The 12,490-nt window shown below is 36.4% G+C and overlaps 1 protein-coding gene across 2 annotated transcripts in view; it reads right to left on the bottom strand.

Moving 5' to 3' along the window:
- LOC135197005 (zinc finger protein 260-like) overlaps window positions 1-12,490 on the bottom strand; it is a 287,023-nt gene that overhangs the window by 28,535 nt on the left and 245,998 nt on the right. The window contains exon 1 of one of the 2 annotated variants that reach the window (XM_064223893.1): window positions 6,715-6,790. The exons of the other annotated variant lie outside the window; for it this stretch is intronic. The gene's annotated coding sequence lies outside the window, so the exon portion shown is untranslated. Of the gene's footprint in view, window positions 1-6,714; window positions 6,791-12,490 lie in introns of those variants that run through there. 2 annotated transcript variants of the gene reach the window in all.

Below are 12,490 nucleotides of genomic sequence, written 5' to 3'. Positions count from 1 at the left end.
TTTAACAGTTTCCTCTCATGATGAAGAATCTTTGGATTCAGAACAGGGAGAAGCAGCTGAGGCTAAGGGAAAATTGTTAGATGGAGAGTTAATTTCTTGTTCTAAGGAGCAAGATCTACTAGATGACCTAGCTGAAGCCTTCCTCACTCTATCTCTCTCAAGCTTCCTAACATATGATGATAATTCCTTCCATTCAAGCTCCGTAAGGTTCTCGCATTCCACAGGTGTTAATAAAAGAACATTCATTCTCCCTGCATTTAGCGCAAATACTATGCGGATCTAATGCCGATTTAGGCAGCCTAACCTTACAGTCTTCCCTACTGCAAACTCTAAACATAGGTGAAGCCTTAGCGTCAGACATCGTGAAAGAGTAGTCAAAACCAAAGTCGAAAAACAGTCCACAATAAGCGTATGCCAAGCCAGAGAAAAAACAGAATACCGTCACCAAAAAACCAATCCAAATTCTCGGCAAACGAGTTGAAATCCAAGATGGAGGAACGGAACAATAGGTGTTGTCCGTTCAACCGACAGAGAAATTATGGCTTAGAAAACGGGAATAGTTCCAGACCCCCGCCACCCAGCGGCGGGAATGGTGGATCACCTGACCTACCTGTCGCGTGTGCCGCGAGTTTTGAAATTCTGTCGGGACGACCGAGTCTATAGCTAAGTATATATCTGCTGGGTAAGTTACTTGTACAAAATTTAAAGTCCAAGCAGTATCGGTGCAATATTAGATTAAGGAATTAAGTTTAGCTTTGCAGGTGGTTGGGTAAACTTAACTTAGGCATTAGAGGATAAGATTAGATTATATGCCTAAGTTGTAAACTGTCATTTTAAAGAAAAAATTAGGTTAAGGAAAATCTTAAGTCTAATTTACTGATCCTTCAAATCTGTTCCATTTAGTATCCTGCTCCAATTGTGTAACCTGAAAAGCCCCCACAATACAACAAATATAAAAAAATATTGTAGTGTACATGTGTAATGCTAAATTATATCTTAAATAAACTATTTAAAATGTCAGCTTTTTATTTTAATTCTCTCTATTCTTTGTTATATTTCACTGAATATTTTACAAAAGCAGATACTACATAATTTTGCAAACATGAGGACCTAAATATGATGCTTATCACACATTATCATTAAAGCCCCACAAAACTCTTATACTACATACCTAGTAGGTACTAGGTATGTACATATATTCTCTCTGATAAGGAAGCTTTCACCAAGTCAGTGAAAGGTTCCTCATCAAAGAGAATACACACATAAAATTGTGGATTTTCTATACCAAAATTCATCTTAACTTCTTTTGATACACCTGACAGTGTCTTCACTCTTTATCTAGTGTTATGGCAGAGAAATATCACCAGATTAATAAGTCTCCCTGGTATACCCTGCCTTCCTCTACAATTTCAGTACGTCAGTCCAACCCCTTTTTCATTATACTATACTGTAAATGTAGGATTATTTTCCAATTCTTTTGGGCCTATCATTTTCATTTTCTCTACCTGCATGTATCAGGTATACATTACCATGCTTTTATGGGTCTCCAGCAAATAATGTGGTCAATGATTATGTTGTCAGGTCAGGAAGTTTGGTTGAATTTTTATGCAGTAAAGTTTAACTCTAATTTTATACTAGTCAATTTAAAGGAATGGCCACGGGCAGTGTAAGGTATAAATTACATACACTTTACAAGGCATAAGTGTGCTTCCTAATTTAGCATAGGACAAGTAAGCACATGCCCAGGTTGTACCTCAATATATGCTTTCGTATAATTTTTTATATTTATGGATGATTACTACTTAACATACAGTTTCTAAAGCATATTTATTTGTGTGAATATGAAACTTTTGTTTGTTCTGTTATCTAAAAATGTTTTTGCATGAAATAAAGACCTAAATCATTTGGAGAGTATGATCATTTTGCATGTACAGACCTTAAATTTATTTTACTCTCTCTTCATTCAACCTGGCAAAAATGCTGAATTCATCTGGCATCCAATCCTTAAATTTATTTTAAACTCTCTTCATTCAATATAACAACAATGCTGAATTCATCTGAGATCCAGGCCTTAAAATTATTTTAATCTCTCTTCATTCAATCTAATGATAATGCTCAGTTCATCTGAAGTGTTATGCAAAAATTGAGTAATAACGTACACATTCTCAATCAATTAAGAATTTTTGCTTCACACGTGTACGTATTATATCTAATAATGCACTCAAGTCATTATTTATCAAAAGACTTGTTCCCTCAATGAACAGCGGTAGTTCATTGTCTCCACTATACCTGGCATAGTCTTCTTTCTGATCTCAATCTCATTTCTAGTCATTCTCTCTCCTCCTTTCTTAGTGAATGGTTGGTGTTTTAGTAGTTGTGTTTTAATGTTCTTATTTAACTTTTAACTTTGAATTGTGCTAATTTTTAAATTATAATTTTTAAATTTTAAATTTTAGATTGTAATTTTTATTTGTACTATTTTGCTTTTATTAATTTAAAATGTACTTTTATTTTAACTGACTGATGATGCACAAAGTTCCTTGTGCGAAACGTTTTTGAATAAATCCTTTATCTCATCATGTGTCTTTGGCTTTCCTGAAGTTATATATCTAATAAATATGTGCTAATAAAAAAACACTTTCTCCTTGTTGATTTTCAACAGGAAGTTTTCAATGAGTAAATATGTACATAACTACAATTATAAAAATTATTTTAAATCTACAAAATAATATAAGAAAATTTGATCTGCCCTTCAATTAATTACCTTATGCTTAACTTTCCTGTATTCAGAACAAGTAAGAAAATCATACTGTCAGGGACAACATACAAGTCCCCATGTGTGGCATACTTTTTCTTTTCATCTCATGCTGTGCCTTGGGTAGGCAGTCCTTGGGTTAAACCTAAAGCAGTCAATCCCACAAACCTTTAATGGTGAAACTATAATACTTTAATTCCTAGCCAAATGATTTAATTATAATACTTTAATTCCTACCAAATGAATTAATTATAAATGTAAATTTTTTAAACACTTGACTTTGATTCATGGATTTCAAACCATTATTAGTTTTGTAAACCAGTCAACTTTTTTTTTCCCTCCCTCTCCCCCACCAATACCCAACAATTGTTTTTCCTGACAATGGAACCAAATTTTTTGGTTAGGGCATCACAAGCCCTATGTGGGGCCCCTGTGGATTTTTTTAAGAAAACCAAAAATGTGTACAATGTTCCTGTCATAAAGATAAATGCATAAATCACAATGAAAGTAGAAAAATACAGTTAGTAATACCTTTCAGCAATAACCAGCAAAAGGCTGATAAAGCATGGAAAAATAGCAAGAATAGATACAGGGATGCATCCTAACCTAGTCTTCTCAAACCCAATCTATCATAGGGTCTTGTGTGTTTACCTGACCTGGGGACTCTTCATCCCTCTGGAATCTGCCTAACATAACTTATACCGCCATAAAGGCTATTTAGCAAATACAAGAATGCATCCTAAGTTCCTAACTGATCTAACCTGACAGGTCTATACCTGGCAGGGGAAGAGGGCTTTGCCCCTTGGACCAACTCTCCCCACCTAATCTGACTACAGGCAATATAACAAATTCATTCCATAACCAACAGAACCAATTACTAATTTCAATCCAATTGTGCACATAGGGCCAAAACTGGCAAAGGGGCAACAGGCTATCTTTACCTAACCATTACACGGCATATTTTTTCCCTTGAAGTGGGAGGTGTACAACAACCATACAAATACTAAACACATTTCCTCTTCCCCCAGTCACAACCATGGTAATTGACTCTTAGAGCCAAGGCTTGTTTTGTGGATTAGAGGAGCTTCTCTAGAAAAATAAGTGTGCCATTTTGTGTCTTCAATTAAATAAATTAATTTCACTTCATAAAACAACTTATTAATGTTTTTTGCTGTGCACTTAAATCTCTGTAATACACTTTATAAAAAAAAATTAAATTAAATCTATAGCTAATTTACTGTTACCAAGATATTTATCATCTTTTGTTTGCCTTTTGACATTCATTTCCATTAGGGTGGTATTAAATGTAGAGTTTTGGGTAGTAGCAGGAATATCAAATTAAAAATGTACCACATTGCTTTACTTGAGAGCTATATCATTACACAAAGCCAACATTGTTAAGCTGGGGGAACTGTTACAGACTTAACTTGGAGGCAGAAAATTTCAAGGTACTTCATGACAAGAACTGTTCTAGTTTTAATTGGTTGAAAAAGCTCGGAATTATTACATAAAATACGCTTGAACTACAAGCACTATCACTTCCTAATGCCCAAGAACTTGAAACAGAATGCCTTCAGAACAATAACACTGGACTTAGAATCGCCGTGTTTAGTACTAGCCCCTGGGGATTATTTAGTCGACCCCAAAAATTAACAGTAAATTCTTAATAGGCACAGGATATTGGTTCGGCAGCCATATCCCTGATTGTGATAGATATTGGTACGGCAGTGAATTGCGCACGCGTCAATTTCAGACTTCCTGCCGAACAAATAACGTAGTGTGGTGGGGGTACGACTGATTCTGTCAGTGGTGCCGTATGGCGCTATTGACTTGCTGTAGGTACGGCATTAGAAGACCAGCGACAGTAGTAATAATAGTCGAACTGAATTGTTTTGCTGAACATGTTCAATTCAAAATGTCAGAGTGAAGCACCATACCATCATCACCAAAGCACCAAAACATTTTGACAGTAAATGAAAATATAAAAAATCATAATAATACTTAAACATACTACTTAGATTTTGACTATAGGCTATGCATGAAAAATAAAACTAAAATAATCTATCTGTGTACTTCATGTCTTCTTTGAATCTCCTCTGAACCGTGTAATAATACATCAGTTTTCGCCGAAAAACAGATGTTTTCAGGTTTCAACTTGCTGAAAACAGCAATAGATGTGTACGAAGAGTGAAACTTCCAGAAATTGTATATCCTTAGGTCACGAATGATCGAATCGGCCCTGAAAAGAGCTCCAAAGAGGAGATTCAAAGAAGACTTGAAGTACACAGAAATCGTGCCCTGCTGTATTCATGGTAGTAAGCTACCAAAGTCGATCCTCTGGTAAACGGCTTAAACAATCGAATCATCCAAATCATCCAAACAATCGAATCATCCAAACAATCGAATCATCCAAATCAGTTCTATATTAACAGCATGTTTCCCATATTGGATGCACTACTGACTGCTGCACTACCTTACTAGCTAAGTTTCAAATCTTCTTTGAATTTCCTCTTCAGAGCTCTTTTCAGGGGTGATTCGATCTTTCGTGACCTACGAAATACAATTTCTGGAAGATTGACTCTTCTTAGACGTCTATTGCCTTTTTCAGCTTCTTGAAACCTGAAACATTTGTTTTTTAGTGAAAACTGATCTATTATTACACTGTTCACGATGCTAGGTCGTCATTTTCTTGCTGTAACTCTGAGGCGGTAAACAAGGGTTCGCGCATGCGCAATTCACAGCCTTACCAATATGTATCGCAATCAGGGATACGGCTCCCATACCAATATCCAGTTTGTTCTTAATAAGCAACCCAAATACTATAGGACACTGTAATTACCAAAGAAATATCCAACATGGAATGGTTACCTAGATCTACCAAAACTAGTACCTCCAATGTCCAGCGTTACTTGGGGAGGGGTTCAGAGGGCTAAGACCCCCTCTCCCAAAGTCAGGGCATTGCACCCTGAGTCAAGTTAGGAAGGTAAGATCAAGTTAGGTCGGGACACAGCCATTTTATAAAGTCTGAAGGTAAGATCAAGTTAGGTCGGGACACAGCCATTTTATAAAGTCTAAGTTTTTTTGTCGGCGGAACTTGTGTCCATCATTTCCAAGTGGCATTTCAGAAGAATGTGACCTACCTACCCAGACTTGTCTCTTTACCTGACCTAGTAATTTCAGTCCCTGTGCCCGACCCTGGCCGGGGAAGAGAGGCTGAACCTTCCCCCTTCCCCCCCCCCCCCCCCCCCCCCCCCCCCCCCCCCCCCCCCCCCCCCCACCCCCCCCCCACCCCCCCCCCCCCCCAAGTTATTCGTGACCCCTTACTCAGCATTCTACCCCAATACTAATGTTACGCTTGTTAACCACGCCTTGGTAGATCTAGGGTAGTTATCCGCGGCGGCCTAGGCTATGGCAGTTGCGGTTTTTCTATGCAGTTTTACCTACTGAACAAGAATTTTGGTATTTCTACAGAAGCAGTCCGCATGGACTGCAAGGAACGTAACCGCGGATACGACATCCACTAGGGATTGGGGCGTCCAATGTATTTCGCCGTGTTTAGTACTGGCCCCTGGGGTTAGGGTAAAAAAACCGCATGGTACAGGGGTGGACCATGTACGAGCAACGTGTAGGTACAACCCCCAAAAAAGTACGTTATAACGCGTCCTGACATCGGAGATGGGCATCAGTCGCGACTTGATGTTGGTGAGAAAAGGAGCTAAAGACCTCTAGCTACTCTTCTTTCGAAGTAGGTAGGTAGTACCTAGTAGGTAGTATAGGTACTTACTAGGTACTAGGTAGCCTAATTACAGTCGTCCGAATACTAACTACCTATATTAATTTTTAGGTAGATCTAGGGTACTTATCCGCGGCGGCCTAGATTATGGCAGTTGCTGTTTTTCTATGCAGTTTTACCCAGTAATGTGCTAAATGTATGCAAAAAAAAAATAATAATAACTCACAGACACTAAACAGCTTTTCACAATCTAGATATTGACAGACAGTGCAAGTGTAGTACGCAAAGCAGTTACCTTTACAACGTCACTTCTTATGATATTTTTTTTTTTATCTTTTGTATGCTTGATGATTTTTTTTTAATCTTCGGGTTTTTCATCTTATGCCAAAACATGAATTTCAAAGTTATTTAATCTTAATTTTTATATATGGGACAATTTTATCGATGAATTTTTTTGTCTAGTTACCTTCAGACGAGAAAACCTGTACAAGAAAACTGAAGTATCCTAATCACAGTACTACAAACCTATATTGCGATTGACTATAAGCAATGTTCCTAAGAAGAGAAAACCATAATGAGGAATAAAAAGACAGTGAAGTAGAGCTCAATAAATGAAAACAAAAATAAGGCAAATTAGGAGAAAACGTATACAAATTAAGCCTTATTAGTGATTGAATGTAAAATGACAGGTGCCTGTGACTATGTCGGCACAGGCTATGACATCACAGATATTAGAAGGAAGCCCTTTCCAAAAAATGACTGACCTGCATCATTTAGACGCACTATCCTTAAATGAAGAGAAGGGATTCCCTGCTGGGCTAGTACCTACTGCTCATTGTAAGTTGGCTAAACAGCCAACGCAGTAAATAAGTCTATACACAAGACTAGCTACAGATGGTTTCAAGGTATCTGAACCACGAAACAGTTCGAATTTTTATTTCAAAGCATTTAGATGTGTAGTCCCAAAATTATAATACAATAAGCTCCCACTTGAAATCAGAAGGGCTATGAATATCATGTTTTTCAATGAAAAAAAAATTCTATACATTCTAATTTTTCTAACTTTTGATAATATGGATTTGAAAATTGATAGGAATACGCCATAAGGTTCCTCAAATGTTTCTACTAATGTAATGGCATATAGAATAAATACTGATACTACAGATCGTTTCTGATAAAATGGGACCATATAGCTAAGAAGGCTACTGTTAGTACTCGCCAGGTAAAGAATGGAAACCTGTATCATATTCGTTAAAGAAAACCGCCACCTCAGACAAGTCAGTTTGAAATAACAAAATTCAATTAGACTTCTGACATTCAGGCATGAGATCACATTAATTCCTAACGTGGCAGAACAAAATGCTTGAAGCATTGACATTAACGCCATGCCCACAGCCATAAAGACAGATAAAGGCCTTTGAACCAATTACAATTCACGCAGTATCTAAGAGTGCATTTAGAAATGCCTATCAATTATTTTCTATGTGTATTAAATTCAATTAGGAAACTCGTAATAGCTTAATTTAATTCTAAAAATATAAAAAACGATAAGAATATTAACATATTAAGGCTCTCCCAGGACGTTTTGACGAAGATACAGTTACAAGGCAGCCAAAGAGACTCCGTTTTCTGTTAAGGTTAATAAAAGAAAATGAATACTAGATGGTGGTCGAAAATGAAGTATTCTTACTTTATCAAAAACACCGAACAATATATATATATATATATATATATATATATATATATATATATATATATATATCATATATATATATATATATAATATATATATAATATATATATATATATATATCACTGAATTCTGGAGACTTTACACTAATATTATACTAACAGGTAATTCTGAGGAAGAGTTCTGCATAGATAGTCCATTAGGCATTTATTATTTTTAATAAATAATACATTAAAGAGTGTATATATACCCCTACGTGATGCAGTTCAGGTGAGATAACTTGAAAATTTTACCGAATGCGAGTAATTTGCCGTTTATTGTTTTATGTAGAAAAGCTCCGCGGAACGCCGTTTAGTACCAGCTCTTCTTGATTTAACGTAAAAACAAACAAAAAACGGTAATTTATCACATTTCGGTAAATTTCAAGTTAAATGTACTACATCATGCTACACCCTTTTCTATCTTTAGTTAAAATAGAAAACAACATTAATATAATCAATACCGCCGTGAGGAGCTTTTCCTCAAAATTACCTTAATACGCATCAAGGGATCGTTTTGGAAAATATTAATCTAAACTATTATGAGTAAATGTTAGACTTGAATAAATCTATCGTATGCCAAGAAAGAATTGCGTGAAGTGTTTGGCATTAATGGGGCTAGTGTGACAATTTGGAAATGACAAAATCATATAATATCAAGCATTATATTAAAACACAGAAAAATACCTTAAAATCTTAAGGTCAAGATAAAAAATACGTCTCGAGAGGAATTGCAATTGCAAAATGATTTTATAAAAAATGGAAATATTACACTCTCTCAATTTTTGTGTTATAACGGCGTTAGGCATCTTGACCCTGGAAAAGGATTTAAGATTTTATTCGCGAGCTAATATTAAATTGAACACTATTTAAGTTCCAGGAAGAGTCAGTTTCAACATTTCTTAATCTTGGCAACCTGAGAACAATATACCCAACACTAACCTACGGTTTAATTGTAAATCAAATCACAATTTGCACCATAAATTCATCAAACGAACACTAAATACCAAGGATCATACAGAATAGAATTTAGGCCAAAGGTCATTCAGCGATGAACGGGAAATTGACAATAAGAAGGCTTGAAAGGTGTAACAGAAGGAAAACCTCAGTTCCACTACGAGACAATTATAAAAGAGGATGGAAAGTCAGATTGAAGAAAGATAATAAGTAATGAGGCACAGTAAAAGGAATGTAATAAGTTGCAGTTAGGGGCCAAAGGGAAGCTGTAGAATCCTTAATTAATGTTTAAAGTGCACAATATGTGCACTGGTTGAACCAGACCCCTACGGGGACAAGGATCATCTAACTACACAAAAGGCTGATTAGCAGGGAATCGAACCCTCCATCACAGAGAGACAGACATACACTGGTTCATCCTTTACCTTAGATGCTTGCTTCTTTACCAATTCCACACATCTGCAAACAGTTTACAGAACAGCTTAACCTTTTTTCCTTCAGCTGCATTCAAGCCCCACACTTGATTTCCATAAAGGAGAGTCGGCACAAGAATTCCTTAATACATTCTCCTTGCTTGCAATAAACTTCTTCTTCTTCTCAGCTTTATCCCATTTTTATATGGGGTCGCCGTTGTGAATGAGTCGTCTCCATCGATTTTATGAAGTTTGGCGGCGTGTTACTTTTACATTATTTTAGGAAGTTTGGCAACTTGTTGATTTTACATTTAGGAAGTTTGGCAACCTGTTAATTTGACATTATTTTAGGAAGCTTGGCCACTTGTTAATTTTACATTATTTTAGGAAGTTTGGCGACGTGTTAATTTTACTTTATTTCATAAAGTTTGGCGACGTGTTAATTTTGCTTTATTTTATGAAGTTTGGCGGCGTCACTTATACGTTATTTTATGAAGTTTGGCGGCGTGTTTCTTTTACGTTATCTTATGAAGTTTGGCGACGTGTTAATTTTACGTTATTTGAGGAAGTATGGCGACGTGTTAATTTTACGTTATTTTATGAAGTTTGGCGGCGTGTTACTTTTACGTTATTTTATGAAGTTTGGGCGGCGTGTTACTTTTACAATATTCAGTAAATCTTTATTATTAGAGTATAACGATCATGTATAAGAATTTAGTGTAATTCTGGTCCTTATAGATTTGGACCCAAAAGCAGCAGCGAAGGCGTTATTGTCGAAGCCGATTGCATTCTTTAAGCTGAATTTTCAAGCCAGTGAAATATTATTATTACTATTTTTTTTTTTTTTTAAGAGTCGGCCTCAATACATTTTGTTCACATCGTCAGTTCTTATCATACAAGCACCATAAAAGATATGCCCATAAATAAGGGGCAGAGTTTATGGTGACTACAGAGTAGACTGATTTCATTACCAAAATGGAGAAGTGATTTTTCTTGATGGGAGACTTGTAATTAATATTCTGATATAGGAGACAGTTAAAAAATGACATATCGCACATGACTGAATATTCTGTAAAACTCATTAATACGCAAAGTCTAACATGCCTTTAGACATGGTCGCCAGAGTGTGGAATGTCTACATTACACTCGGAACACCACTTAAGCAGACATAAAAAAAAAAAAAAAAAAGGTAAATAACGCGCCAACTTCTGCGCAATCGAGTTTCCTGTACATCGTATAATCAAGGCCACCAAAAATAAATATATTTTTCGGTTGTCTTGGTACAATGCTGTATGAGCCGCGACCCATGAAACTTTAACCACGGCCCGGTGGTGGACTACCTTATATAATTAGCATACGCACGATTATAGCTTGCTTTAACCTTTAAAAAATGAACAAAAACTACTGAGGCTAGAGGGCTGCAATTTAGTATGTTTGATGATTGTAGGGTGCATGATCAACAAACCAACTTGCAGCCCACTAGCCTCAGTAATTTTCAAGCTCTGAAGGCGGACAGAAAAAATGCCGACGGACAGACAAAGCCGGCACAACAGTTTTCTTTTCGGAAAACTAAAACGTTTAATATGCCATTTTTCTCAATTTCTTATTAATTAAATGACATTTCCGATTATAGCTTAGGCTACCTCCTTTTCACAAGAATTTTATCCCACGCTAGAAAATACTTCCATTAGCAACGGCCAACTTTAATTAACGGCAGGCCATGTTTCGAAAATAATTAAAAAGGCAACAACGTAGAATCAATACGGTGTGAAAATCCAAAACATCCTTTGACGGTTATTTGGTTCACAAACTTTTCGCGCGAACGCCTTCATCTGTCAATTTGCTCCTCCAGCAGAATAAACGCACGAAAACATTCAACAGCAGAATCTGGAGAGGTATGAGTAGGGTGACCATACATCCCCTTTTGAGGGGGACAGTCCCTCTTTTTGATTTGTCCCCTCCTACCATTGCATATGTATTTAGTTATATAAATTGCTGATTTTTGTTTTCTTTAAACAGTATGGTTTCCCACACTGACCCATATACCGTATGATGCTTCGTTTTCTTTAAACAAATGGAAGAAGAAGGGAACTAATGTACGTTCTGTACACGTATAATACAGTGAACAACTGATCCTACAATTGTCCATGTCTGCGTTGATAATGTATTGGCCCGGCTAGTACGCAACCAGCCCTAGACATACGATGTAGTACGTATATCACGGTAGCCATGTCAACCAAAAGGAAAGCTACTTTCAACAAAGACTTAGAGCAAGAATATCCTTTCATAAAGAAAAGAAAAAGTGTAAGTGATGTCAAATTTATAAAGTGTAGGTATACATAATATTTTTCGATACCGAATGGTGGAAAATATAATATTGAACGTCACATAAAGACCGATAGACATAAGCGTGCCAATGCATCCGCCTTATAAGCAAGTCGATAACCACATTCCTACAGAAGGACAGATTTGGAGAAAAGGAAAAGAATTTGGCAGCCGCTGAAGGAACATGGGCATATCATTCACTTCAACGCAATTTGTCATTTCGCTCTACGGATTGCACTTCTAAACTCATTAAGAAGTGTTTTGAAACCACGTTTGCTTGTGCCAGAACAAAAACGGAGGCGATTTTGAATAAAGTCTTCTTGCCCGATGCCTAGAGCATTTGAATGTTGATTTGTCCCGCGCAAATTGCGTTACTTTATATTGTGACTGCTCAAATCATGGAAATTTTGAATTAAGTCCCTTATTGGTTAGGTACTTTTAACCTCGCCATGGTGTCAGGGTCAAAGTATTGGAGGTCAAAAATCTTGGTGGAGGAACAAGTGCTAATATTTCAGATTATATACAAGAAACTTAGTTCCAATAAACTGTCGGCTACGGTTTTGGCTGTGTGTGCTGATA

The sequence above is a fragment of the Macrobrachium nipponense genome, chromosome 18 (genome assembly GCF_015104395.2).
Source record: "Macrobrachium nipponense isolate FS-2020 chromosome 18, ASM1510439v2, whole genome shotgun sequence".
Taxonomy (NCBI): domain Eukaryota; kingdom Metazoa; phylum Arthropoda; class Malacostraca; order Decapoda; family Palaemonidae; genus Macrobrachium; species Macrobrachium nipponense.
The sequence above is the reverse complement of the archived record's forward strand: the minus strand, read 5'-3'. Positions and strand labels throughout refer to the sequence as shown.